Source organism: Felis catus, chromosome C1 (genome assembly GCF_018350175.1).
Source record: "Felis catus isolate Fca126 chromosome C1, F.catus_Fca126_mat1.0, whole genome shotgun sequence".
Taxonomy (NCBI): Eukaryota; Metazoa; Chordata; class Mammalia; order Carnivora; family Felidae; genus Felis; species Felis catus.
Window position 1 is genome coordinate 214,537,524 of NC_058375.1, and position 26,786 is coordinate 214,564,309.

The 26,786-nt window shown below is 46.4% G+C and overlaps 1 protein-coding gene across 4 annotated transcripts in view; it reads left to right on the forward strand.

Annotated features, from left to right (window-relative positions):
* The window catches only part of NEU2 (neuraminidase 2), a 91,494-nt gene that overhangs the window by 12,256 nt on the left and 52,452 nt on the right, over nt 1–26,786 (forward strand). For 2 of the 4 annotated variants that reach the window (XM_023259814.2, XM_023259815.2), the window contains exon 3: nt 23,160–23,225. The exons of the other annotated variants lie outside the window; for them this stretch is intronic. The gene's annotated coding sequence lies outside the window, so the exon portion shown is untranslated. The remainder of the gene's footprint in view (nt 1–23,159; nt 23,226–26,786) is intronic. 4 annotated transcript variants of the gene reach the window in all.

A 26,786-nucleotide genomic window follows, 5' to 3' on the forward strand; every position in this document is an offset into this window, starting at 1 on the left:
TGTACAAGAACAGCCTTATTCTTAGAAGTTGTAACTCTAGAGGGCAGCTGGGCGGCTCAGTCCGTTAAGGCTCCGGCTTCAGCTCAGGTCATGATCTCACGGCCTGTGAGTTCAAGCCCCACGTCAGGATCTCTGCCGTCAGCACAGAGCCCTTTGCCTTCCTCTCTGTCTGCCCCTCCCCTGCTTGTGTGGCTCTCTCTCTCTCCCAAAAATAAACATTAAAAAAAAAAAAGTCGTACTTTGGATATTCAAGTGTGAACTGTTACGATGCCTGCAATTTACATTCATATGGTCTAGTGCAAACAGAGAGAAAGTACAAATACGCAGGGTGCTAGTTTTTTGAATCTGGGCTGAGGGTGTGTAGGAGGTCATTGTATTATTCTCTCATTTATTCTGTATGTTTAATTTTTTCTTCATAAAAGTTGGGAGAAAGGAAAGAATATTAAGAGAAATAGCACATTTGTTTTAAAGAAATGTATTAATGATCAAGTTTAAATGTAGTCAGATGTAAGGTATAGAATATTGAGTTCAGGATGGTATAAAGGCCAAGGGAGTGAAATGGAATTTGCCAGTCACCTTGCCGGACTTGGGGGCTCTGGGGTGCCAAGGCCCATGGTATATAAACCCCGTGTACCTAGAGCAAAGCCTGGATCATAGTAAATGGCCAGTAAACACCCATCTGATGAAATGAAGTGTAAATAACTCAGTGATAAACGTCTTTGTCTGATGTCTGATGATTTTTTTCAGGATAGACTTTTGGTCAAAGATTAAGAGCATTTTTCTGCTTTTCACATATATTATGAAATTACGAAAGGTTTTACTGCTTTCTGCCCAACCAGTATCTCTCTCTGCATTCTTTCTAATAGTATTAGAATTAAAAAACTTTTTTAAAAATGTTTATTCATTTTTGAGAGAGAGTGAGAGAGAGACAGCATGAGTGGGGGGCGGGAAGAGAGAGAGGGAGACACAGAATCCGAAGGAGTCTCCAGGCTCTGAGCCGTCAGCACAGAGCCCAACATGGGGCTCAAACCCCCGAGCAGTGAGATCATGACCTGAGCCAAAGTCAGACGCTTAAACCAACTGAGCCACCCAGGTGACCCAGTATTAGAATTTTAAACCATTCACCAATTTGATACATGAAAAATGATATATTATCCTATTTTACATTTCTTTCTTTACTAATAAAAATTTTTTTTGTTTGTTGTTTTTGGTTTTTTGATTGTTTTGCCTCATTCTTTTGTGAATAATCTTTTCATGTCTTTGGCTTGTTTTTCTTTTTTTAAGTTTATTTATTTATTTACTTATTTAGAGAGAGGGAGAATGATCGGCAGTGAGAGAGAGGGAGAGAGAGAGAGAATCCCAGGCAGGCTCTGCACTGTTGGGACAGAGCCTGACTCAGGGCTCAAACTCATGAACAGTGAGATCATTATCTGAGCTGCAGTCAAGGGTCCGAAGCTTAACTGACTGAGCCACCCAGGCACCCCAATGCTTGGTTTAAGTTTAGGATGTGCGTGTTTGCCTAACTGGTTAAAAAAATTTTTTTTAATGTTTTTTATTTATTTTTGAGACAGAGAGCACAGGCAGGGAAGGGGCAGTGAGAGGGAGACACAGAATCCGAAGCAGGCTCCAGGCTCTGAGCTGCCAGCACAGAACCCAACACAGGGCTCAAGCTCACAGGCCACGAGATCGTGATCTGAGCCGAAGTCGGACGCTTAACCAACTGAGCCACCCAGGTGCCCCTTCCTTGCCTAACTGATTTCAAATACAGTGTGCCATGTTGTTTATATGAGCTTTAAAAAAAAAAAAAAACAACAACAGAACCGGCTCATTTTGTAGGAAAGATCAAGAATCAGAGGATGTTGAGTGGAGGGTGGTGGGGTGAGCCCTGTAGCCACCCTCCTTGGCCCCCCCAGGAGTCCTGGTTCTTCCCTCCTCCTGGAATGTGGGCAGGGGTGCTGGGCCTGGAGATGAGGGTCTGGAGGGCAGAGAGGAACCTCACCATGTCTTTGGGGCCAGCACCTGCCTTTGGGCAGGCAAGACAGTCGTGTCATGATTTTATAGAAGAAATCTGTAAGGGGTGAGGCTCAGGGGAGGCTCTTCAGTCCTGACTAGTTGCTGAGACATCTGGTCACCTGCAGGAGATCCCCTGGCCACTGCCTGTCCCCCTTCCTCTGTCTGAGACAGTTGGATCTGAACCTGTCACCATCAAAACCAGACTCGCCTTGTCTGCCGGGTCAGTCTTTTTCTCACTAACATATGATAGATTTCACCACATGCTTTCGAAAAAAAAATGCAAGGCAGAACAGCTGACAAATTTATGTCAACTGCCAACTGTTTAGTAATTTATTTATTCCACAAGTGACTGTTGAGGATCCACTGCCCACAAAGCCCTTGTAGACAGTCGGGCCTCAGCACCCACTGTGGCACCCAACGCGTGTGCGGCTGGCTGTTGCTGACTTGAATGATCGTTACGTGGAAACCCCAAAACATTGCACAAGAAAATACCGATAAGGTTACACCGACGCTTTCTGAAAAGACTCCTCTTTTGAGGACATGTTATTTCATCTTTGTAGTCTCTGAAGGATTTGTTTTATTGTCTTTCACGTAACAAAGGCCTAGTAAATAATTTTTGGAAAACTTCTGGGTAAATTACATCCAAGTAAAACCTTGGTTTGTGAGCATAATTCATTCCGGAAACATGCTTGTAATCCAAAGCACTCGTATATCAAAGCGAATTTTAAGAACTGTTGACTCAGTTGTGATCATGTGATGTTTGACATCACGTACTGCTTGTGTTGCAAGACATCGCTTGTTTATCAAGTTAAAATTTATCGGAGATGTTTGCTCGTCTTGTGGGACGCTCGCAGAATGAGTTACTCGCAATCCAGGGTTTTACTGTATTTAAAGCTGTGAACTTACAGTTTCTTTGTTTAAAAGCTATCTAAATGAATTATGGGAATGGAAGAATGTCTTTAAGAATCTGATAACCTGAAGGGGAAATTTCAGTAAGATGTGATTTTTAAAAATGAATTATGTTTATTTTTTAGAGAAAGTGAGAGTGAGCAGGGGAGGGGTGGAGAGAAGAAAAGAGAGAGACTCTTAAGCAGGCTCCCTGCTTAGCGTGGAGCCCAACTCAAGGCTGGATCTCAGGACTCTGAGATCATCACCTGAGCCAAAAGAGTCAGATGCTTAACTGACTGAGCCACCCGGGTGCCCCAGTAAGATGCGGTGTTTTTAATGTTCATTTTTCACATGGGGTATCTTAGGTCAGGTTCCCTGGAGGGAAAGACTGGTGCAGATGATTCATTAAGGAAGAGCTCCGGGGAAAGTGCAGGGGGAGAGGGGAAGCAAACCAGGGAGAGGAGAGTGCCAAGCAAGGAAGTGGTTTCAGGCAGAGCCCTGGTCCCAGCTGCCCCACAGGGGCTCCAGAGCATAACTGCCCCTTGGGGTTTGTCCCCATTGTGACAAGGAAGATGGAGTTTTATACTTTGGCAACAGTCATTGCTAAGGGCTGTATGGCATGTGTGTGTGTTGGGGGACAGGGCAACCCTCAGGCATGGGGAACAGGAGAGAGTCAGGTGGACTTAGAAGGACTTGATGCTAAGCATTTCTGCCAGCATCTGATGTGTTTACATCGAATTCACCTTCTATCCCAGGTTTTAGAATGTTCCGGATAAAGGGGTTATCTACTGCTGGGTAACAAGCGGCCCCAGGACTTTGCAGCTTACAGCAACGTTCATTCTCTCATGTAGCTTCTGAGGGTCAGGAAGCCTGTGGCTCTGGCTCAGGGTCTCTCACGAGGCTGCGGTCCAGCTGCTGGCCAGGCCTGGAGGCTCCCCTTTCAAGCTCATCCATGTGCTGTTGGCCGGCAGCCTCGGTTTCTCGCCACATGGACTTTTCCTTGGGCTGCCTGCTACGTGTCCTCACCACATGGAACCTGGCCTCCCCAGAGTGAGTGAGCCCTGAGAGGGAGAGACCGATGCCCACGGCCCTTTGTGACCTTGACTTGCATTCACAACCATTATGTCTGCCCGGCAGTTAAAAATGGCCATGACGTCCAGGCCGCACTCAGTGGGAGGGTGTGAATACTGGGTGCTGGGGTCCTTGGGGGCCATCTTGGAGGTGGGTTCCCACACCCTCCTTCAGCTCTTTGCCAGTAAAGTTCTAGGACAGCTAGCGTTGCTGCCCCCGTTTTGTGAGTTTGACGCTCGCGGGTCCTTTCTGCCTCTCTGGTGGGCCGGCAGTGCCGGGTTCTCCATAGGTCGTGGGTCATCATCCCAGGCACTTCCTGTGGCCCTTCAGGCGGAGCAGACTTTTTGTATAAAACGAGCCGCTTGTGATTCGCTCTTCTCCCTTGACCCCCCCGTCCAGCCGTCTCATTTCTTTTGCTCACACACAGGTTCTTAGGTCTCTGTCCCCCAAGGGTGACAGCCTGCTCTTGGCAGACATGTGACTTTGCAACCTGGGGAAGATCTGACTCCTGGCATAACAATTAAACTTGGCCCAAGTGGAGTTTGAGATTATTATTCTACTGCACAGAGTCAAGATCTTAATTTGGAGGTTTTAGAGGCGCGTGACTGGCAGTGTCGGGATTTAAGAGGCCGACAGCACCAATTAATTACCCTTGTCAGAGAGAAGAAAGGAAACGGGGAGATCTGACACTCCCTCTCAGGGCGGGCCTGCCAACGGGGTGCCCAGGGCCCCACTGCTCATTGGCTTGCTCTTTTCTCTCTCTGTAGCCTGCACCCCACTCCTCCCACTTCCCTAAGTGCAGTGGAAACCCCAGTGTATCATTTCTGGGCAGAACAAATTATTGCGGCCGTGGATTCTCATACTGTATGAAGGCTGCTATTGCTAAAGTCGGTGTAACAGGAAGTTTGGAGCAGCAGCTTTTTTATAGCCTCCCTTAAAGTAAGCCAGAGGCATGATATGGAAAAAAGTGTCCGTGGAGGTTTGGCTGCCAAGCACCGATGCCTGTGGGGGAGGGCCTGGTGCAGCCCAGGGGTAAAGCCCGGATGATCAAAATGCCAGGTGTCTCTTCATCCCGAGTGAGGCCTTGCCCCGCACCCTCGAAGGGCTCTGTTGAGCCAGGACGGGGCTCGAGCCTCAGACAAGGACCTGGGATGTGCACGCGCTGTGCGGTGGTTAAGGCAGCTCTTGAACAATAAGGCTGAGTAAAGCTACCGAACCCCGGAAACATGAACGGGAAGTCCAAGGACGATACCTGGGAATCAGGCTAATGTAAGAACTGCAGAGGAAACTCGAGCTCTTCCCGCCCCAACCAACATTTATTTACCAAGCACCTACTGTGTGGCAAGCGCTGTTTTGCGTGTTTTCTACGCATTTTTTTTTTCATGTATTTCTCACGAGGCTGTGGGTAGAGTTAATCTTCTAAATTTCAGACATGTTTTTGGTCAATGGCGTTCACTCTGTTGTCTTGAACGCCTCTTTGTCCATCAGCAGGGGAGTTCTAGGACTTTTGGAAGATGACCTATCAGAGCATCTAGTACCCTTTCAATGGAGATATTGATTACTCTCACAGTGATTACTATGTTCTTCTAATTACAGATTATAAGAAATAGTCTTATTTGCCAAATAACATTTTGGGAGTTTGCGTTTTTTTTACTTGGGCATCTTTTTGCTGGAAAGTCTTAGAAACACAATTAATTGCTTTGATTAACCTATCTTTGTAAAGGGGTTGATGTATCTGCCTCTGGATATTGATTATTTCTTTATTAAAATTGTTTTTTAATGTTTTATTTTTGAGAGAGGGAGAGAATGAGAGGGGGAGGAGCAGAAAGAGAGGGAGACAGAATCCGGAGCAGGCTCCGGGCTCTGAACTGTCAGCACAGAGCCCAATGTGAGGCTCGAACTCGTGAACCACGAGATCATGGACGCTTAAGCAAAGTTGGATGCTTCCCTGACTGGGTCACCCAGGTGCCCCCGGATATTGATAATTTAAATTTGAGACAGCTACTCCTACACAACCGATATGCTCAAAACGAACGAATGAATAAATAAGTCCAGAGGATGGCTGACAGATATCCTTTCATGAAAATTAGGAAGTGGGACAAAATCCTCAGTATCCCTGTCCCCTGCTGGGGATGATCTGCCCAGAGCCATCGTCTTCCCTAGAAGAGCAGCTCTGGGCTTGCTCCAGGACATGTGCAGTCAAGGCCACAGTTTCCTCCATGGAGCATGACTAAGGGAATTGAGGCTGGAAGCCTTTCCAAGCAACAATGCATCAGAGCTACACAACTAAGGCCCAACAGTGGGCCCCTGGACCGTGGGTTTTAGGACACTGGAGTCTTCCAGGAAGCTTCTTTTGGAAGTGGTTGCTAAACATCCCCCTGAGTCACCAAATAAAGAGTTTTCTGATAGAAATCAGCACTCAGGGGGCGCCTGGGTGGCGCAGTCAGTTAGGCGTCTGACTTCAGCCAGGTCACGATCTCGCGGTCCGTGAGTTCGAGCCCCGCATCAGGCTCTGGGCTGATGGCTCAGAGCCTGGAGCCTGTTTCCGATTCTGTGTCTCCCTCTCTCTCTGCCCCTCCCCCGTTCATGCTCGCTCTCTCTGTCTCTGTCCCCCCAAAAAAAAACAAAAAAAAAAAACAAAACGTTGAAATCAGCACTCAGAAGAGTGAAGGTGCTCAGTAAATACTCATGAAATGAACATATAAATGAATGGATCTCTACACTCTGCATGTATGAAACATCTACCAAAATGAATGATTTTTGTTCTAGAGCAGCTGACTACAAAAATAATACGTCCTTCCTATTGATATACGGATAACAGAACAGATCATCTATGAAGGCAACTGTTCATTTGTGGTCAGGACTGGGGTGCACAGTAGCTCAGGCTGTGCACTGTTCAACTCCAGGCTACCTTTTACATAGCTGAAAATGTGAATGGTGCTCCCTAGAATGGGGTCCTCCCTAGAATAACATCCATGACTTAAAAATGGGCACTTCATTTGTACTCTCTGACAGGGGAGGCACGACTCTAGGTCATTCATTCATTTGTTTATTCGGCTGTCTTAAGCCTTGGGGTATGACAGTGAATAAAGATACCAGCCCAGCCCTGGAACTAGTCATCATCTAATCTAATAGACAAATAAGTCGTGGGGAAATCATAAATTAGGGTATATGATGGGGGTATTACATGGTGCTATGAGAGCTCAGGAGAGGAGTTTCTAATGCAGCCTGAAGCAGGGAGTTCGAGGGAGGGGCAGTGGGTTAGGGGAGGCTTTCTGGAAGAGGCTGAGGCCTGAAGTATGAGCGGCATTCTGCAGGCAACATGGCGGGGCTGGGGGAGGGGTAGAGTGCAGCACGTGCAAATGAGTGAGACGTAATAACAGGTAACACCCATGTTGCGTAACAATCATTGTTCTTGGTGCTCTGTAGATATTAACTTATTGTTTCCTTCATAACACATATAATGAACGAAGCGTTATTATTATCTCCAATTTAAAGATGAGTGAACTAAGGGAAAGAATGACTAAGTAACTTGCCTTGTTAATGATGGACAAAGAGTCGAGCCGGGGAGTCTAGATGTAGAGCCCTGTGGCTTTTTATGTTCCCTCAAGACATTTAAACGATTATCTTTTTTATAGTTTGAAAGAATCTAGAACATTATAAGTACAGCTGATCCTTGAACATGAGTTTGAACCTCGTAGGTCCACTTCTATGTGCATTTTTTTTTTTATACGGGCTAATAATGTAAGTGTATTTTCTTTTATGATTTTTCTTAGTAACATTTTCTTTTCTCTAGTCCACTTTATTATAAGAATACAGGGTATAGTACACATACAAAATATGTTAATCAACTATTTATGTTATCACTGGGGATTCAGACCAATAGTAGGCTACTAGTAGTTAATTTTGTGGGGGAGTCAGAAGTTAGACGTGAAGTTTTGACTGTGTGGAGGTCAGTGCCCCGACCCCTATCCATGTGTTTCAAAGGCCAAGTGTATAATACAAATAACTTTGTCTTGAGTACTTTTCCTGAACCGATGGGGAGTCAGTTGCTGACCTAATGAGCCACTGTTATCAAACACTTTTTAGTGTGTGTTTTCCACAACCAAAGACAAGCTCCTATGTAACCAAAATACAAACACCCAAATCGGGAAGTCAGCTTTGCTACTTTATGGCCAGCTAATGTTCAGACTCCATTCAAATTTTGTCTATTGTCCCAATAATGTCCTTTATAGCAAAACGACCCAATCCAGGGTTACTCATTGCATTCAGGTGTCTGGCCTCTTTGGGTTTTTTCAGTCTGGAAGTCTTTGTTCAATTTGTTTCACCTTGACACTTACCAAAGATTTCAGGCCAATTCTTTTGTAGAACGTTTCTTGATTTGGACTTTCCTGATGTTTTCTGTGATTAGATTCAGGTTTTGCATTTGGGGCAGACTACCTTGTTTAGTTTGGCAGAGTTTTGAATTTTGCAAAAATGAAACCACACTGTCTGTTCTTCTGTGACCTGTCCCGGGTACAGGGGGGCAGTTTTCCACGTGCTTGCACACTTGGCCTGTCCTGTCTGTGTATTTCTGCATTCACACTCAGCTCTTCTCCTTTATAGTAGGAGGTGACTGAGGTATGGGGAGAGGGAGGATCTATTTACCCAAAGCCACATGCTGGTGTGAGGTGACCCAGGACTCAAATTCTGCTCTGAGCTTCTCTGATCTCTTGTCTGTATGGGGACCCTCTCGGGCCTCCGAAGGTCAGCGAAGTCAGGTCTTGAGGCCTAGGGAAACAGGCTTCCTAGGTCCCCTACCCAGGCTTCCACATCCTCCCCAGAGCCAGCCCGTAAGGTACAAACATTTTCAAATTAAGAATTCAAAAGAATTTGGGAAAAAACACAACCAGTAAGATACAAGACCATGACTAAAAAAAAAAAAAAAAAAAAAAAAAAACCAAACAGGATAATTAACATTATGCATGAAGGGTAGAGAGAACCAAGAAAATAATTTAAGAACCAAAATTAGGTTGCTGAAAAGTTAATGTTATAAACAGTCAAGCAAACAAAATAAAAGGGCATATGAAGGATTATAGTTAAAAAGAAATCAGAAATAAAACAATAAGTTAAAGCCAACAAAACCCCAGAAGCTTAGGGAATGTAAATGGTAAGATACAAGTAAAATAAAAGGAAAAGAAGGGATTTGACATTAAAATTCATAAAATTCAGAAGCCGTGAATTTTAATAGTGGTAATCATTATAAAAGTCAAACACTAAAGGAAAACATTTAAAATGTGATTAAAATAGAGAGAAAATTAGAAGGAAGATACAAGGGCAAAGTAAGGAAGTTTAAAAATGAAAAGAATGACAGCTGAGATGGACCAGAATCAGCAAAATTAGGCAAAATTAACCCCAGTGGACCATTTAACAAGTGGGAGGGTGTCAGTAGTTTAAAACACTGAAGATGTAATTATGAGTGGGTAAAATCCATGCTCCAAGCCTAGCCCAAAGGCCATTATTACTGTTATTTTAAAAGTTAAGGGGGTCAGCAAGGCCAACAAACTGTCCACATGACCCCTTAAGATCTGAGCTGCTGGATGGTTCCTGAGCCTGTCACTTCTGGGTGGGGCGGGGAAAGGGGGCGGGGCCGGAGTGGGAGGACCACGCCCATCTCGAACCCCGCCCCCACCCAGGGCCACTTGTCCCCCCAGCCCACGTCAAGGAGGCCTTGTGGGGAAGTAGGGAATATGCAACTTCAACTTCCCAATGGGGAAAAAGTTTAGAACGGCTGAAAATAAGATATAGCTGTCAGAAGTATATGAAATTAGCTGCATAAACTGTGAAACATAAGTCACAGTTATATTTGTTCTGAGACGGTGTAAAAATAGAAACAATTTCAGAGATCGAAAATTCAAACCTCTTCCGTCACCATGTCCAAGTGGCCTGAGATCCTCTGAATGCTTTCCTGTCCTTTGTTTATGGTCCACAGACTGACTGGGTGGGCAATCCGGGGGGCCTCAGCCAGTGCCCGGGTGGGGGGAAGCCAGAGAGGAAATTAATTATGAAGCTCTATTTGCATTTTTAGTGTTGAGGGCGGTTGGGCCTCCTCTCTTGCTGGGGGAGGTGGGAAAGTGCGTTATTTCCAAAAGGCAGCTGGGCAGGCAAATCCCTGTGCGCTAGAGATGTTGCATTTTTTTGCCGAAGCTGCAGGGAGTATTTATCCATCCTGGTGATGTTGTTTGTGTTGCTGTTGTTTGTCTGTTTTAAGTTTATTTATTTTTGAGAGAGAGAGAGGGAGGGAGAGAGAGAACCAGCGGGGTAGAGGCAGAGACAAAGGAGGACAGAGGATCTGAAGCAGGCTCTTTGCTTTCGGTAGAGATCCAGATGCGGGGCTCAAACTCACGAACCAGGAGATCATGACATGAGCCAAAGTCAGGCACTTCGCTGACTGAGCCACCCAGGTGCTCCCATCCTGGTGACATTGTAACCTGGCTTTGCAAGAACCTTAATCTGCCCGTTCTTGGGCCACTGCTGGACCAGTCTGCACAGGCACGTCTTCAGGTTCCCGGGTACAAACCTCTGCCCGGGGAAACTGCATGCATTCATGCATTCATTCATTCATCAATCTTCATTAGTCGTTTGCAAATATTGAGTGCTTCTGGTCTGTCAGATGTGTGCTAGGCACTTAGGAGGGAGCAAAACTTGCCATTTTCCTGCCTGCAAGGACTCTACAGTGAATGCCCCCCAGGCCACCATGGCCAGCGGTGAGAGCTGATGATTCTGCCCAACCTTCTGGAAGGGGGCACGTGGGCAGGAGTGGGACAGGACTGGAGGATTGCTTTACCTCAGCTCCTGCCTATTTCTTTTTTTTTTTTTTTTAAATCAGCTTTCAAAAAACTAACCCCAATAAAAATTAAACTTTTTATTACGGGCAATTTCAAACATACACTAAAGTAGACAAAAACTCTAAGGAACTCTCTAAGGACTTACCGCCCACCTCCAACCGCAATGGATGATTGACTTATTTTCTTGCATCTCTACTCCTACCCACTCCTTCCTGGGATTATTTTGAAGCAAGCCCCATTGAGAATATTTCCCTGATTGCGTTGAACCTTTCCTTCCCAGAGTGTTTGTCCGAAACAGGATTCACATGGGGTCGACACGGAGCAGTTGGCTAATATCCCTTTCTTTTCTCCTTTCACTTTGTTGAGAAATTGGGTCATTTGTCCTGTTTGGATTTTGCCGAATGCATCTGTACTACGTTGTTCCTGTTTCTCTCTTTCCTGTGTTTCTTTTTTTTTTTTTTTTTAATTTTTTTTTCAACGTTTATTTATTTTTGGGACAGAGAGAGACAGAGCATGAATGGGCGAGGGGCAGAGAGAGAGGGAGACACAGAATCGGAAACAGGCTCCAGGCTCCGAGCCATCAGCCCAGAGCCTGACACGGGGCTCGAACTCACGGACCGCGAGATCGTGACCTGGCTGAAGTCGGACGCTTAACCGACTGCGCCACCCAGGCGCCCCATCTTTCCTGTGTTTCTCATACATCAGTAGAGGCTTGACTACAGTCAGCCTGCATTTCTTCAGCTCCCGTATTGTCTCAAATGACTGACTCATGGCGAAGCTCAAAAGTAGTCTCCTTGAATAAAAGAGGCAGCCCCACACCTGAAGTGATTCAGTATTTGTTTCAGTTATTCAGTAAATCGGCATTTGCAGTTTGTGAAGACTCTCAGACTCTCCTAGGAACAACCCAAACTAGCACTGATGAACATCTGACAAGCTGCCCCCAGGGTTATGGTACATGGAACTTGTACATTTCCATGGAAACATGTACAGTTTCCAATATGGAAACTGTTCCTTGCCCTGTATCAGCACTCAAAGACTCACAGTGCCATGCATGAATCTTTGGTGGCGATGAAGGATTTGATGACAATGACCATTTGGGAAATGGATCCAGGAATAATGGTCACAGTATTTAATAGTCAGGAGGGTCTGGCTGAACCAGCTGGAGCAGCGTTGTTAACACTTAGTGAGGCTGCCTCTATCTTCCCCCTGAGTGTCAGCCCTGGGGTGATTCTAATGTTTAATGCAGACTGACCAACCGTGGAATAATGAACTCCTGCAGTTCCCTCAGAGCACTGCCAGGAAAAGACAAGGGTATTTTTGGTTGGAAGATCAGTGGACAAATATTTTAAGCATCAGCCTGCTCAGTTCATGCAGGAAAAGTGTTCACATGAAATTGTATAATGTAGCTTAATTTGATGTAGAAATGTCAATTTATAAAAGTTCATGTTTGAGTTCTGTTCTATCTATCTATCTGTCAATTTGGTAGTTTATGATATGACATGATTTCTGGGACTAGAACCCTGATTTGTGACATTGCAGCTATAGTAAAGACCCAATGTGCAATGCTTTGACTTGAGAGAACCCCTAAGGGACCAAGCTGTCAGTGGACTAGACAGAGGAGGCTCCCTGTGCCTCCTGACTTTGCCCCTGTGAGTAGGTTAATAGGAACACCCTCCTTCTTACAGCCAAGTTTATCCTGGCAGCACTTTCATCTGGGGCAGCCTGGGAAGTGAGAGATCATGGTGTGTGGGGCCCGGGGTTCATGGTCTAACTGTCTCACCAGCTGTGCACAGGTGACCTAGTTACCAACTCTTGTCGAGTCTTAGTTTTCTTGTCTGTGAAATGGGGATAACAATAAGAATTTATTTTTTAAAATTGTTTTAGTATTTATTTATTTTTGACCGAAAGAGAGACAGAGAGAGAGAGACAGACAGACAGACAGACAGCATGAGCTGGGGAGGGGCAGAGAGAGGGGGAGACACAGAATGCGAAGCAGGCTCCAGGCTCTGAGCTGTCAGCACAGAGCCCAATACGGGGCTCCAACTCATGAACCCATGAGATCATGACCCGAGCCGGAGTCGGATGCTTATCTGGTTGAACCACCCGGCACCCCATGATAAGAGAATTTAAAGAGATGATGCACATAAAGGCACTTGACAAACGTTAGTTCCCTTCCTGCACCCCTCTTTATAGCACATTTGTCTACAGTAATTGTGCTTCCCTCTTGTTCAGCAGCCCTGTGCCCCTGCTGTCATTGGCCTATGAAAGAAGACTTGCAGGACACCCTTGGGTGTGTTGTGGACAATTCTAGAACCTCTCGGGGCAGGCACTGACTAGGAAGGTCACACACTCCAGAGCAGCACCGTCCAAGCTTCTTGCAAACTGGAGGACTGGTTCCTGGGCCACTCTGAGTGTCAGAGGACCTCGGTCTTCTAATCTACTGCCTCCAGTCCCTACTGTTCCTACCTGCATTCCGCTGCTCCTGACCTGACTCGTGTCCCCTTTGGCAGCCTCGTGTGCAGGAGACCCAGACTCTACTACACTGGGTGTGTTTTGGGTGCCTGGCTATCCTTCACAGACAGATACTCCCAAACATGGTTCCCTGTGATACCTGGGAATGGCCCCATTGATCCTACCTCCTGTTCTTTTAAGCGACTGGCCCAGCGATAAACATTTGGCCAACCAGATTCTTTTCTTTAGAAAGTCTTTCTCTCTGAGAGACACAGAAGGAGGTATCCACTCGCTGTGGAGAACCAAACTGAAAGGGCATACTGTCCATACCTGCCATTTTGGGTCATGCACCAGCTGATAGGCAGTGAGAAGAAGCTGGTCTGGGGGAGAGCAGGAGAATAGAGCAGTCCATAGAGAGAAGTAGAGAGGAATGGAGGCCGTGGCCTTCCGTGGCCTTCTAACCAGAAAGTGGCTCTGGTTCCTGATAGCTTTTCCATCTCTGTAAAGCTGGGTTTTATCTTTCATACTTGGATTCTTCAGGATTCCAGCATCCTTTTTTTACTTGAACAAATTTAAGTTGTTCAATATCCCTCTTCTACTTGAACACGTTTAAGTAGGTTTCTGGTCTTTGCAATCAAAGCATTCTTGACCAGGACCTAAAACAGAGATATCTACCCACAGCACGTCTATCCAGCCTTGGAATGGAGACTTTGCCACTGCGATAAAGCAAGAAAAAACAAGGAGAAGGCATGAAACTTGGGGGAAAAGAAGAACTAAAGCCATCTTTATTCACAGATGGCAGTGTTGTGTGCATAGAAAAATCAAAGAAATATACAAATAATTAGAGCTAATAAGTGATGTATCAAGTTCACAGGATGCTAGGTAGCCATGCAAAAATTAATTGTATTTGAACATACTATCAGTGAACAATTGAAAAGTGAAATTACAAAACACTGGCATTTAAAATAGGATCAAAAGCGTTAAAATCCTCAGAACAATGCGATTAAAATATGTGTAAATCCTCAATGCTAAAAACTGCAAATGGTTGCTGGGTTAATTTTAAAAAAATCTAAATAAACAGAAGGTTAGGACATGTTCATAGATGGAACAATTTAAGGTGCTAATATTAAGGTGTCAGTGATATCCAAATTTATAGAGAGAGACGATGCAATCTTAACCAAAATCCTGGCAGACATTTTTTTTTTTTTTTTTTAGAAATTGACAAAGTGATTCTAAAATTTATATGGAAATGCAAAGGACTGAAAATATCCAAGACAATCTTTAAAAAGAACAAAGTAGGAGAGCTTTCACTACCAGATTTTAAGACTTAGTATAAAGCTACAGTATTTAAGTCAGTGTGATATTGGCATAAGGAAAGGCACTTAGATCAATAAAACAGAATAAAAGTCCAGAAAAGATCCACATGTCTGCAGTCAGCGGATTTTTTTTTTGGGGGGGGGGGGGTGGGCGCCTGAGTGGCTCAGTCAGTTAAGCGTCTGATTTCAGCTCAGGTCATGATCTCACAGTTCGTGGGTTTGAGCCCCTCATCTGGCTCTGTGCAGACAGCTCAGAGCCTGGAGCCGGCTTTGGATCCTGTGTCTCCCTCTTGCTCTCTGCTCCTCCCCTGCTCGCACTCTGTCTTTTTCTCTCTCAAAAATAAATAAAAATTAAAAAAAAAAAATCTACTAAATAAATAAATAAATGACTCTAGAGCAACTTGTATGCATATGGAGCACAGACCTAAATGGGAAAGCTAAAAGTATAAAGCTCTTTTTTTTTTAAGTTTGTTTATTTATTTTGAGAGAGAGAGGGAATGGAGGAGGGACAGAGAGAGAGAGACAGAGAGAGAGGGAGAATCCCAAGCAGGGGCAGAGCCGGACGTGGGGCTCAAACCCACTAACTACGAGATCATGACTTGAGCCAAAATCAAGAGTCAGACACCCAGCTGACTGAGCCACCCAGGCACCCCAACGTATAACGTTCTTATAAAAAAAACATAGAATATTTTTATGACTTCGAACTAGTCAAATATCTCTTAGGATGGAAAAGGAAAAAGCAAGGGAAAAAATTGATAAATTAGTCTTCATCAAGATGAAAATTTCTGATCATTAAAGGACAAGAATATTAAAAGAGAAGCCCCAGACTGGTAGAATATCCATATCCATATCCATATCTGTGTCTGTATCTGTATCTGTATCTATATCTATATCTATCTATATTTGACCAAGGACTTGTCTTCAAGATATATAAAGAATTACCAAAAATTAAAAACATAAAATTTTTAAAAATGCACAAAAGACTTGAAGAGGAACTTCACAAAAGAAGATATGTGAATGGCCAATGAGTATACGAAAAGGGACTCAACATCATTTGTCATCAGCAACATACAAATTAAAACCACACTGAGGAACTTCAATATATCAGAACAGGTGCAGAGTTGGCCAGCACCTGGTGTGACCAGTATTTTGATACCTTGCTGGTAGGAGTGTGGAATAATACAACTGTTTTGAAACATTATTTGGCTCTTCCTAATACTGTTAAGCCCGTACCTATCCTAAAACTCAGCACTTCGACTCCTGGGCGTACACCAAGACAAACAAGTACATACATTCACAAAAAGACGTGTCTGAGAATGTTCACAGCAACTTTATGCGTAACAGTCGAAAACTGGAAACAATCCAAATATCCAACATAAAGACGGGTAAACAAATGGTGGTGATACTTCTCAGCGATAAAAAGAGCGATCTGATGTAGATACACTGATGAATCCGGAAAAAATATGTTCGGAAAGTCAGACACCATTGCGTGCACACCGTGTGATCGATCGCATTCCCATGAAGGTCAAGAACCAGCAAAACTAAGCAAATGGTCACGGAGGTCAGAAAATGGTGATGGGTGAGAGGGCTAGGGATTGACTAGAAAAAAAAAAAGAGTCTTAGGGAGACTCATGGGCCAATGGAAATGTTTCTTGGTCTGGTTGATGGTAAAAAGAAAATCACAGGCCCAAGGTGGTGCCACTGAGGTTAAGACCCTAAGTCATTAAACCAAGATTCAACACTTAACCTAATGGGAGTTTCAAGACCCCAGGACTGTAGCCTGTACCTGGTCAGCCAGGAAGTTTTTGATCAGCACGGATAAGATAATCTGTCACCTGGGCCCTCTTCACCCCCTAAAGGAAGATGAGGTAATCCACCAACTGAAACCCTTTTGTCCCCAAATGAAGGTGACCTCTCCTGAAATAATCCTTTCTTCCTGTTTATGATATTCTTGTCTTGCCTTGAAAAACCCTTCCCATTGTAGCGCCCTTCAGAGCTGCCCTCTACTTCCTGGATGGGGTGCTGCCTGATTCAGGAACGGATTAGTAAAGCCAATCAGACCTTTAAAATCATTCAGTTGAATTTTTTTATGTAACAATGGTCAAGTGGGTGTATATGTATGTAAAAATGTATTGCTGTCGACTGAATCGTGTCCCCCACCCGTCTCAAATTCACACGTTGGAGCCCTACCCCCCACGTGATGGTATTTGGAGGTAGGACCTTTGGAATTAGGTTTAGCTGAGGTCATGAGGGTGGAGCCCCCGTGAAGAGGAAGAGGCCAGACCTTGCTTTCCCTCTCTGTCCACGACGTGAGGACCTATGAGAAAGTAGCTGTTTGCAAGCCAGGCAGAGAGCCCTCCCACAGTCTGACCACAGTGGCACCCTGATCTTGGACTTCAAATCTCCAGAATGAGGAGAAAATCGACGTCTGCTGTTTCAGCACCCAATCTGTGCTATTTTGTTACAGCAACTGAGCTGACTAATACATTCATCACACCGTGTGCCCAAGATTTGCACGTTTTGTTGTAAAGTAAAATTTCCTTCAACGAGTCCCTTTAAAATTACCTTTACGAAGACACTGTAGTAGCAATTACAGAAAAGAGGGAGAAACCATTTGGGGCCCTGCATGAGGTCGACGCTCTAGTCCCTCCTCAGTTGTTTCCAGCCTTTGTACCATGGAGGGTTCTTTCCTTTCCTTTTCTGTTTTCTTCTGTCCTCTGTTAAATTTGGATCACAGGGGCGCCTGGGTGGCGCAGTCGGTTAAGCGTCCGACTTCAGCCAGGTCACGATCTCGCGGTCCGGGAGTTCGAGCCCCGCGTCAGGCTCTGGGCTGATGGCTCAGAGCCTGGAGCCTGTTTCCGATTCTGTGTCTCCCTCTCTCTCTGCCCCTCCCCCGTTCATGCTCTGTCTCTCTCTGTCCCCCAAAAAATAAATAAACGTTGAAAAAAAAATTTGGATCACAAAACCTGCATTTACATGCATGAATCTAGGCGACAGAATTATTTTCCCAACTTAGAATAAAAGGGCGTCCAGCAGGAACGGGTAGCTACAGGCCCTGGGAATGTGTCTGTGGAAACATAGTGAGAGACAACTGGACTTACGGAACCAGGGCACTCTGAATGAGGGACACGGCGTGCGAAGGTGGGGACACGGGATGTGGGCCAGAGCAGGGATCACGTTACTTTACATGAAGGTCCAGGCCTCCAAATGCTGGGGTGCCTAGTGAAATGAGGCGTGAGCAGAGGAATAGAAGAGAATGGATGGTCCTCGTGCACGGCACCCACAAATGTTATCCCAGACGTGTCACATCTAACGCATCCTGATGTGGTAGCTTCTTGACCGTCGAAGGGTAACATTTCCCAGGAGAAACTTACATTTTGGTTTTTACCTTTAAAAGCAATAGCTTGGGGCCCTGGGTGGCTCAGTCGGTTAAGCGTCCGACTTCGGCTCAGGTCATGATCTCGCGGTTCGTGGGTTCAAGCCCCGCGTCAGGCTCTGTGCAGACAGCTGGGAGCCTGGAGCCTGTTTTGGATTCTGCGTCTCCCTCTCTCTCAGCCCCTCCTGCACTCGCACTCTGTCTCTCTCAGAAATCAATAATAAAAACTTAAAAAAAAAAAAAAAAAAAAAAAGCAATAGCTCAAGCCCTGGGAGCCCCATGGCCCATCAGGAGGTTTTCCTCTAGAAAACTTTTCCATAGCGGATACATTGTGACTTGCCCTGCCACAGATATCTAGTTCAGAGAACATAATAGAAACAAATCTCACAGCGGGATCCTGAGATCCACCTACATAAGCTCCCCAGAACCTCCGTCCTCACTAGGTCACAAGACGGAGGTAAGCGCAGGGACCCCCTGGACTGGGGAGGGTGCAAACGAGAAGGGTCCCCAGGCTTCCTCTCCATCCCCAATTCCATCTGCTTGTGCTTGGCCTTGCGTGAAATCTCAGGCAGACCACGTGCAAAGCTCTTCTGGTCACTCTTGGGTTACCAACAAATGCTCTCTTTCCCTAGGTGTTCAAAAGTGCACCCCGACGTTATTTCTGGACGCCTCTCTTCTCCCAGTGCCGGCCACAGCTGGGAAGCTTCTGCTTCCTGCCCTGTCGTCTCCTGCCCGTCCCCCGCCCCCCAGCTGCTGTTTGGGCCCTCAAAGTGGGGCACTTGTGGGGAGCTCCTTGGAGATACCTCACTGGGGGTCTCTGGCCATGGTTCTTTGGTGGGTGCAAAGCTCTCGAGCCGGCCACTTTCGGTTGCGTTCTGCCAAGATCCACCTGGCCCCTAGCAGGAATCCGTGTTGGGTGGAGTCCTTTTCAAAGTGATTCATGGCTGGTCCCCTCCCTTGAGATCTATACTTGGCTCCAAGAAAACATGTGCCCCTGCCTTGCCTTTGGGGTAGATGCCCCTCACTCCCTGCTCTGCCCTCTCCCCACCCCTTCCATGAGGCCGTCAGCCAGCTCATCTCTAGATGTTTCCAGGAGCAAACCAGGTTCTGGTCCTTGTGTTCCACACCGCCCCCCCCCCCTCCGATTACAGAGATCTCTTGAAACCCCCCTCACTAGGGTGAAAATGGGGGATATGATGGTTGGTTTCAGGTGTCAACTTGGCTGGGCCATGGTGCCTAGATATTTGGTCAAATATCATTCTGGGTGTTTCTGTGAAGATGTTTTTTGTGATGAACACTTAAGTCAGTGGACTTTGAGCAAAGCAGTTTATCCTCCATAATGTGGGTGGGCCTCATCTAAACAGTTGAAGGTCTTAACAGAACAAAGACTAAGTAACCTCACAGAGCAAAAAGGAATTGTGCGGCGGGCCTCCTCTGGACTCCGACTGTGGCTCTTCCCTGAGTCTCCAGCCCCAGACTCACCGAGCGGATTCTGCACTCATCAAGCCTCCACAACTGTGAACCAGTTCCTTACATGGAACGTCCCCCACCCTCTCTCTCCACATCCTGCTGGCTCTGTCTCTCCAGGGAGCCCCAGCAACTACAAGGGGGAACCCCCGTGGGAAGGTGTGGGCAGCTCCCAGAACTCTGACAATGATCCCCCAGCAAAAACAAAGCCTGGTAACCAGTCTCCTTAGCCCCACCCTCTTTTTTATTGATTGTGAAAATATGGAAACATTGTGTGCTGCTTGGGAAAGAGCCATGTCCTGAGTCCTTTCCCTTTTCCCTACTCCCAGGGTCTTTCCGCTGCCCCCCCCCCCCGGGACAGCAGTGTTGGGCCCTGCTTGTGAAATATTTGTACTGTCACTCCTGCTGACCCCTGGACAAGAGGGATGAGCTAAGAGTGACTTCCCCCACCATCTGTTGAGCGTCCTGTGTGGGTGGGAAGATATTTACGGTGTCGTTCTTTGGCTCTTAAGCCAGAACAGAGACAACAGGAGTCAGCTGCCTTTGTTATATAATTACATGTAAGTGAAATAGGTCTGTATATATATTTTAATTAAGTTATGTATTTAAATGATTAAGTTATATGTATAATCAAGGGCCTGTGGTCAAAGCCGTGTCAGGGAGCAAAAGAGTGCCCACCACCTGTTTCTGCGACAGGATGTCCATCCCGTATTTCCCCAGTACAAATACGGGAACACGACTTCCCTGTAACCCGGGATTTGTAGAAGGTGCGAAGTTTCTAAGAACTTAAGGAAATAAGGAGGAATGGGTGTCGGGATTTTGCCACGACGATATTTCTCATAGTGTGGCTCATAGACCAGCAAAAAATTGGAACTCCCTTGGGTCGGAGAGTGCTGCTGCCTCCCCCGTATCCATTCTCTTTTATTCCTTGGTGTGGAGCCAATTTCCGGAGGTGGAAACAGACCTGGTTTGAAAGAGATACATTTCCCGGCTTTCCTGGCGTGCAAATGGAGGTGGCCGTGTGACCCAGTCAGTTTGGGCCAATGAGATGGAAGCACCAGTAGTTGAGTGGGCTTCAGGGAAGCTCCATAAGAGGAGAACAGAGTAGGCCACCACGAGTCCCCACCACCCTCTGCTTTTCTTCTTCCTGCCATCTGAACTATGGCTGTGATGGCCGGAGCTCTGGCAGCCACCTTGATAGCTGAAGGCATGAAGTAGTTGCTGTCACAACCCCCCAGGCTTCTTTCACTCAAGAGTCAAATAGATCTCTGTCATTCTAAGCTGTGTTTTTTGGTTACAAGCAGCTAAATTGAGTCCTAGCTGCTACCATACCCAAACATCCAACAACCATCACATGATTAATGCATTATAATCCTATCATACTGTAGATTACTTTATAGCCATTGAATAATTGTGTAGAAAAATATTTAGTAACATGCAGAAGGGTTTGTGATACACTATTAAGTAGGTTTGAAGACAGGATATATAGTAAGATCCTACTTTATGAAGAGAAAATAGGCATAAAACATACAGGAGAAAGCACCTTGCAACAGATACAACAAATTAAAGCCTCTCTGGGTGGTGGCACCACACAGGGATTTTCCTTTTCTACTTCTCGAAATCAGTAATGTCTACAATTTCCCAGTTTTATGATGGAAGAGTAACAATGGGTTATTTTTTTTTTTAAAGGAGATGGTGAAGTTTTTTTTTTTTTTTTTTTAAACACAGGCAAATAAAAATTACTTAAAAAAAAAACAAAACATAAGACATCCTTGCAGCAGTCCGTACTTGGCACCAACCGGTCCTGATACATCTTGTCATGAACTGGCCCCTCCTCTGATTTGCCCTCTCTTACCTTGTTCTCTTGGCTCCTGGGTCTGGCTGTACTGGGGTTCTCCACCGAGGCATTCTGCCCTGGGGGACATTCACGGTCAGGGGCTTATCCACAGACTGTGCATTTTCCAGTGAACCTGTGACATTTAAGAAAGGCAGAGAGCTAGAAAACGTGCATCTTCCCCCTTTCAGGCAATTCTCTCTGCATAGTAGCAGCTTCACCCCAGGAGGGAAGAAGGAGGGAAGAGGGCTCTCTTCCGGTCACGCCCCTGGAGGGGAATTTGCCACGGCTTGCACGGATTTGGTGACCTGGCACGCCGTCTCTACAAAAATTATAATTATGATGCAAGAAACTTCACATGCATGTACACACACACACACACACACACACGTGCAGATGCACTCAGTGGAAAAAAGAATATTGGAAATGGGATTGCAAACTTAGATACAAACCTGGTTAATGTCTGAGAGGGCAGTAAAACCAGAACCATTGGTGTTACTGTTTCTACCGAACAAAAAATCATTTGCAGCGTGTCAATCTTTTAACACGTCACTTCGCAAGTCCTAATCGATATTAAATAAGTCAAGTTCCCTCCCTTGGGGCGTCAGACCGCCGGTAGGTGGGTGGTCAGTCAGTGTTCTGGTGTGACTTTGAAAGGGCACCCATTCAGCTGACCTCGCACACCTAAGTCACAAACTGAACTGGGAGCACAAGCCTTCTTTTGTTGGGTGGGAGGGGAGGAGAAGCCCCGCGCCATTGGCCGGCTTGTGCGCTCCCCCCAGCGAGAGCTGGGGGAGCATTTTCTCCTTGGACTCTGGATCAGAAAGCTCTGGGCTGTCTTAGGAGTTAACTGCAGGGAGGGGAAACAGGGAGTCATTTTAAATTTTTTTTTTTCAACGTTTATTTATTTTTGGGACAGAGAGAGACAGAGCATGAACGGGCGAGGGGCAGAGAGAGAGGGAGACACAGAATCGGAAACAGGCTCCAGGCTCGAGCCATCAGCCCAGAGCCTGACACGGGGCTCGAACTCACGGACCGCAAGATCGTGACCTGGCTGAAGTCGGACACTTAACCGACTGCGCCACCCAGGCGCCCCGGGAGTCATTTTAAAAATACAACTCTGAGTCTGATGAAAACCTTATGGTCTGGACATAAATGGCAGCTATGAGGATGGCAAGAAGTGAAGTGACCCTGTTCTAGTCTACACGGGCGTCAGGGTTCCCGACTGGGCTTGAGAAGCCACAGACTCTTTCCCCCCTGACCTGGGTCCCCTCTCCAGCCTCACCTCAGATACTCGCCTTTGCTTCTGCTCAGAAAGACCCCCGGCCCCTGGCCTTGGGCGGCCATATCTGCTTTTCTGTCTGCTTGTCATGCCCTAACCCTGTGCCATCCCTGGGCCACTGTCAGCCACGTGTGGCCGTTGTGCACTTGAAACGTGGCTGGTGTGACCCAGGAAGTAAATTCTTCATGTTTTTAAAACTTAAATTAGTTTAAATTGAAATGTAAAAACTGATACTCAGTTCAGTTATTGGAAAACTTTTAAGGATATTTGGAACAATCTGGATATGTAAATCTTTTTCTGACTGTACATTTTATGAAAGCTAAATCCAGATCAAATATTTCCAGTGAAAACTGAGCATGCAAATTGAGAGGGGCCATAAGTATAAAATACTCGACAGATTTTAAAGACTGAGTGCAAAAAAAAATGCAAAATGTCTTATTACAAATTTTTTATATTGATTATTGACTACATGATAGAACGATAATGTTTTGGATGCATTGTGTTCACTAACATGTTAAAATGGATATTAGCCATTTCTTTTTCCTTTTTAAATGTGGCCCCTGGAAAATTTTAAATGATGTATGTGGCTTGCGTTATATTTCTGTCCACCCTAACCCCTTCTCCCCATGCACAGGCTTTGGAACTAGAAGGATCTAAACTCCAGTTCAAGCCCGGCCACTCACTAGCTGTGTGATTTAGGGTAAGTGACTCAATTTCTGTTTGCTTCAGGGTTTTTTTTTTTTAATCTGTGAAATGGGTATAGTAAGGGCACCCTTAGCACTGAGTACCTACACGTGCTCAGCCAAGTTAGCTCCTGTTCTCTCTCTGGCCATGTCCTTATGCACCCTTCCTGACTCGTCTAAAATATCATCTTCTTTGAGGAATCTTTCCTAACCCCACCAGAAGGGTCTCGTTTTTTGCCGTTACCTCTCTTGTAAACTTTGATGCATCACTTGCAGTAGAATGACATCATCACAATATTGTGGGTCCCTCAAGGGCAGAGGCTCTAACTTCCTTTGCGTGCAGGTGTGTTTCTAACTTTTAATTTATTAAGATTTTCGAACACACACAAAAGTCAAGAGAGTAATATAATGTACCATTCACCCAGCTTCCACGAATATAGTATTTCAGTCGTAGCTCTGACAACTCCCCCGTTTGTAAAAGTTTCTGAGCTTCATTCTGCTCAAGAAATACACTTCGGGCAGATAAAATATACTTCGGGCACATATACTAGGAGCTGGGTTAAAAGATTAAGGAATCCAGCTGCAAAGCTATTCCCGAGGTATTCATCTCAGATATTCTCAGGACAGTAGGAGCTCTGGCCGTCGCAGCACCAGTGAGAGAGCAAAGGTGAGATGTCACCGCTCAGGAAACTCCTGTCCCCAGACGCACCCAAATGTGGACAGCTCCAAGCCTCCCTGCTGGGATGCATGCACATCTGGGTGTTCTGTTGAGTCCTAGAGCAAGCTGTCTCGTTTCGATAGAAGCCAGTCTTACAGTTTGGGTCAACACTTTCTCCTGAAGGACCCTCATCATCATCTTGGGGGAATTTGAATTCTTTAGGTAACAACTTCAAAATGTTTCCTTTTATTGGACCTGTCCTTGCTAGGTTGCAAGGCCTCTTACTCTTCTTTATTTTCATCAGGGCCTTTCAGCCCTGATGGCTTCACCTGCGTGTCAAGGGACAGCTGTGCCAGCGGCCCACGGGACTGACCTGCCGGGTGGCGGGTGTTCTGTTCAGGAGCGTCTCTGGCCTTGCCTTTGCTTCTGCGTCTCACGGAGCGATTGAAGATGGGGTTTCTCTGAATTCGGATGAAGCCGTGGGCTTCTGTGTCTTGTGTCTCTCGGTCCAGGGCGTGGGGCGTTCCCTCTTCTGAGGCTACGTCGGGTCTCACCTTGGCCCGTTCGTCATCAGTCTCCCGAGGACCCCTCATCAGTTTCTTCCAGGGCTTTTTCAAACCTTCAGATATCTTCTCCAGCTCCATCGGTTTGAGCACTTTGGAATAGAAAGAGAACACTTTGCAGTTAGGGTCATCGGGGCGAAATATTCCATTCAGAGTCTGGCCTTCCGCTCCCACTCAGATTTGATGAAATTTGGAATAATCTGCATATCTGGGTGGCTGTGTCTTTGTCAATGAAAATTACAGTTTAACCACTGCAATTTTGGATGCACCCAAGTATCATTTTAGAATTGAAGTTTGTTTATTCTATTCATAGGATGTGCTTTGGGGAAAATGCTTCAAGTGGCTTGTATAACTAGCTTTCAAGTAAACATCTTCTGAGTCATTCAAGAGAGAGAGTGCAAAAACAGGAGAACTCCAGGAAACCAAAGCAAAGAAAGGGAAGACGTATGAACAGACTCAAAACTAAAGTCTTGGGGAAACTCAAAAGGGCCGTCAGCGAGTAGTGGTCACACAACAGTGAATTCGGGGATGCAAAACTTGAACAAATCTCTTGCCATCCTCTGGCGGCTGGGTCTAGTTGTGGGTTAGTGGCCTCTCTGATAGGATGATGTCTGGCCGCTGTGGGGACAAGCCCTCCCCCACCCCACCGACTTGGGTAACAGAACGGTTCCCTCCCTCTGGGGTGACCGTTAGTGGATATCATCTGAACCAGGGCCCTCTTCATAGGAAAAGGGGTGTAATAGGATTACACCAGGACTGTCCAGGCAAACCCCAGTTTCTTCCCAACATGGGCCTTCTAGGGTACGGGCTCTCAGAGTGGCGAGGGACCAGGTGGATCCTTGAGCGGAGCATACGCCGGTTAGGACGGTGTGCAGACAGGAAAGCACGCTCGCGATCTCTGTGGCTTCCCATCCCTCCGAGGGTTCAGAACCTGGGGTCCCACGGACTCTGTGGAGGTTTAAGTGGTCCTTAAATTGTATGCAGAGGCGGTACATGTGCAGGTACATCTTTCTTGATTACAGGTGCAGAACTTCTATTGAGTGGTCAACGACTTTAGAGACTCAGGAAAGCTTAAGAACGGCCTTTTCTGCCTCTGTTTTCCTCTGTAAAACGTAAAGAATGGGAACCTGGACTTGAGGCACCCCACTTCCCACCGCCCCCCTCTGCTCACGCTAGTGCTCGGCTTCCCCGAGCCCCGCCCTCCAAGTTCCTCATGGGTGGGTTCCCAACCCCCTTCTCCTCCCCTCACCTCAGTCCAAATCCCTTTCAGGGCAGGTGGTCAGGTGATCTTAGAATATTCAGAAGGGTGGCTTCCCTTGCTCCAGGCAGAGCATATCTTTTTAAATCTTTTTTTTTTTTTTTTTTTTTTTTGCCTAATGACACAGATACAGGAGATTTGTCCTGGGATGTTGCCTCCTTTCCCACCTGCCTGCAAGTCTGAGGATGTTTGATTAATGACCCTGCCCATAAATAATCAGCCAAGCGAAACAAGTGTTAAGGTGTTAGAGGTCAGAGTGCACTAAGACAAGGGCCTGCCTTGGGGCAGCTTGACCCGACTTGGGGGGGCCTAGGGAGCTCCTTCGGCACCAGGGCCAGCTGCGTGACCCCAGCAAGCCCCCGGTAGTCCCAGCATTCATGTCCCGATCCCTAAATGCCAGGTATGCCCTGCGGGATCTATTGGAGAGGTCCCATCCTGCTGGCTAATCCTTTGCCTCAGACAGTAGAGCTGTGATTTCAGGTGGCCTGAAACGAGTGACCAAGAGGTCACATCTGGAGGGACATCCCTCTCAGGAGTACCTGGGAGGGCAGTCTTTATTACAAACGTGGTGAGGAACCCACAGCCCGCAGGCAGGAGGGGCGGTTTCCATTCCCAGCAAGGGGATGAGAGAGAGAGAGAATGAGAGGCTTCTGTTCTGGCCAAATGGATGGGGAGGCTGTCTGCCCTGAGCTCCGGTTGGGAGAGAAGACCCAGGAGGGCTGAGGTCAAGGTCATCACACAACTGCTCTCTGGGGTCTGGGGCAGGGAGCGGGGCGAATTCAGACCACAGGCAAGGACAGACTTCAGCTCTGGATTTCAGAGCTGGCGGAAGGCGAGCGGCTGCTCTGGGGGGGTGGCGAGGGGCAGTGAATTGCCCATTGCTGGCCGCGTCCAGACGGAAGCCGTTGAGGTTTTTAGGATGTTAGGACGCCTGACTCGCTGACATCTCCTTCTCCCCCCTTTCCCTTGCCTTTATGCCTCCTAAGGGTCGAGACTCTGGTGCTAAGGCTGTTCTCAGCTTGATCTGGGGGCAGCAAGTGGGCAGAGGTCCTGTGGCTTCAGTTGGCAGAGGAGCAGGCAGTGCAGGAGTTAACTGTGT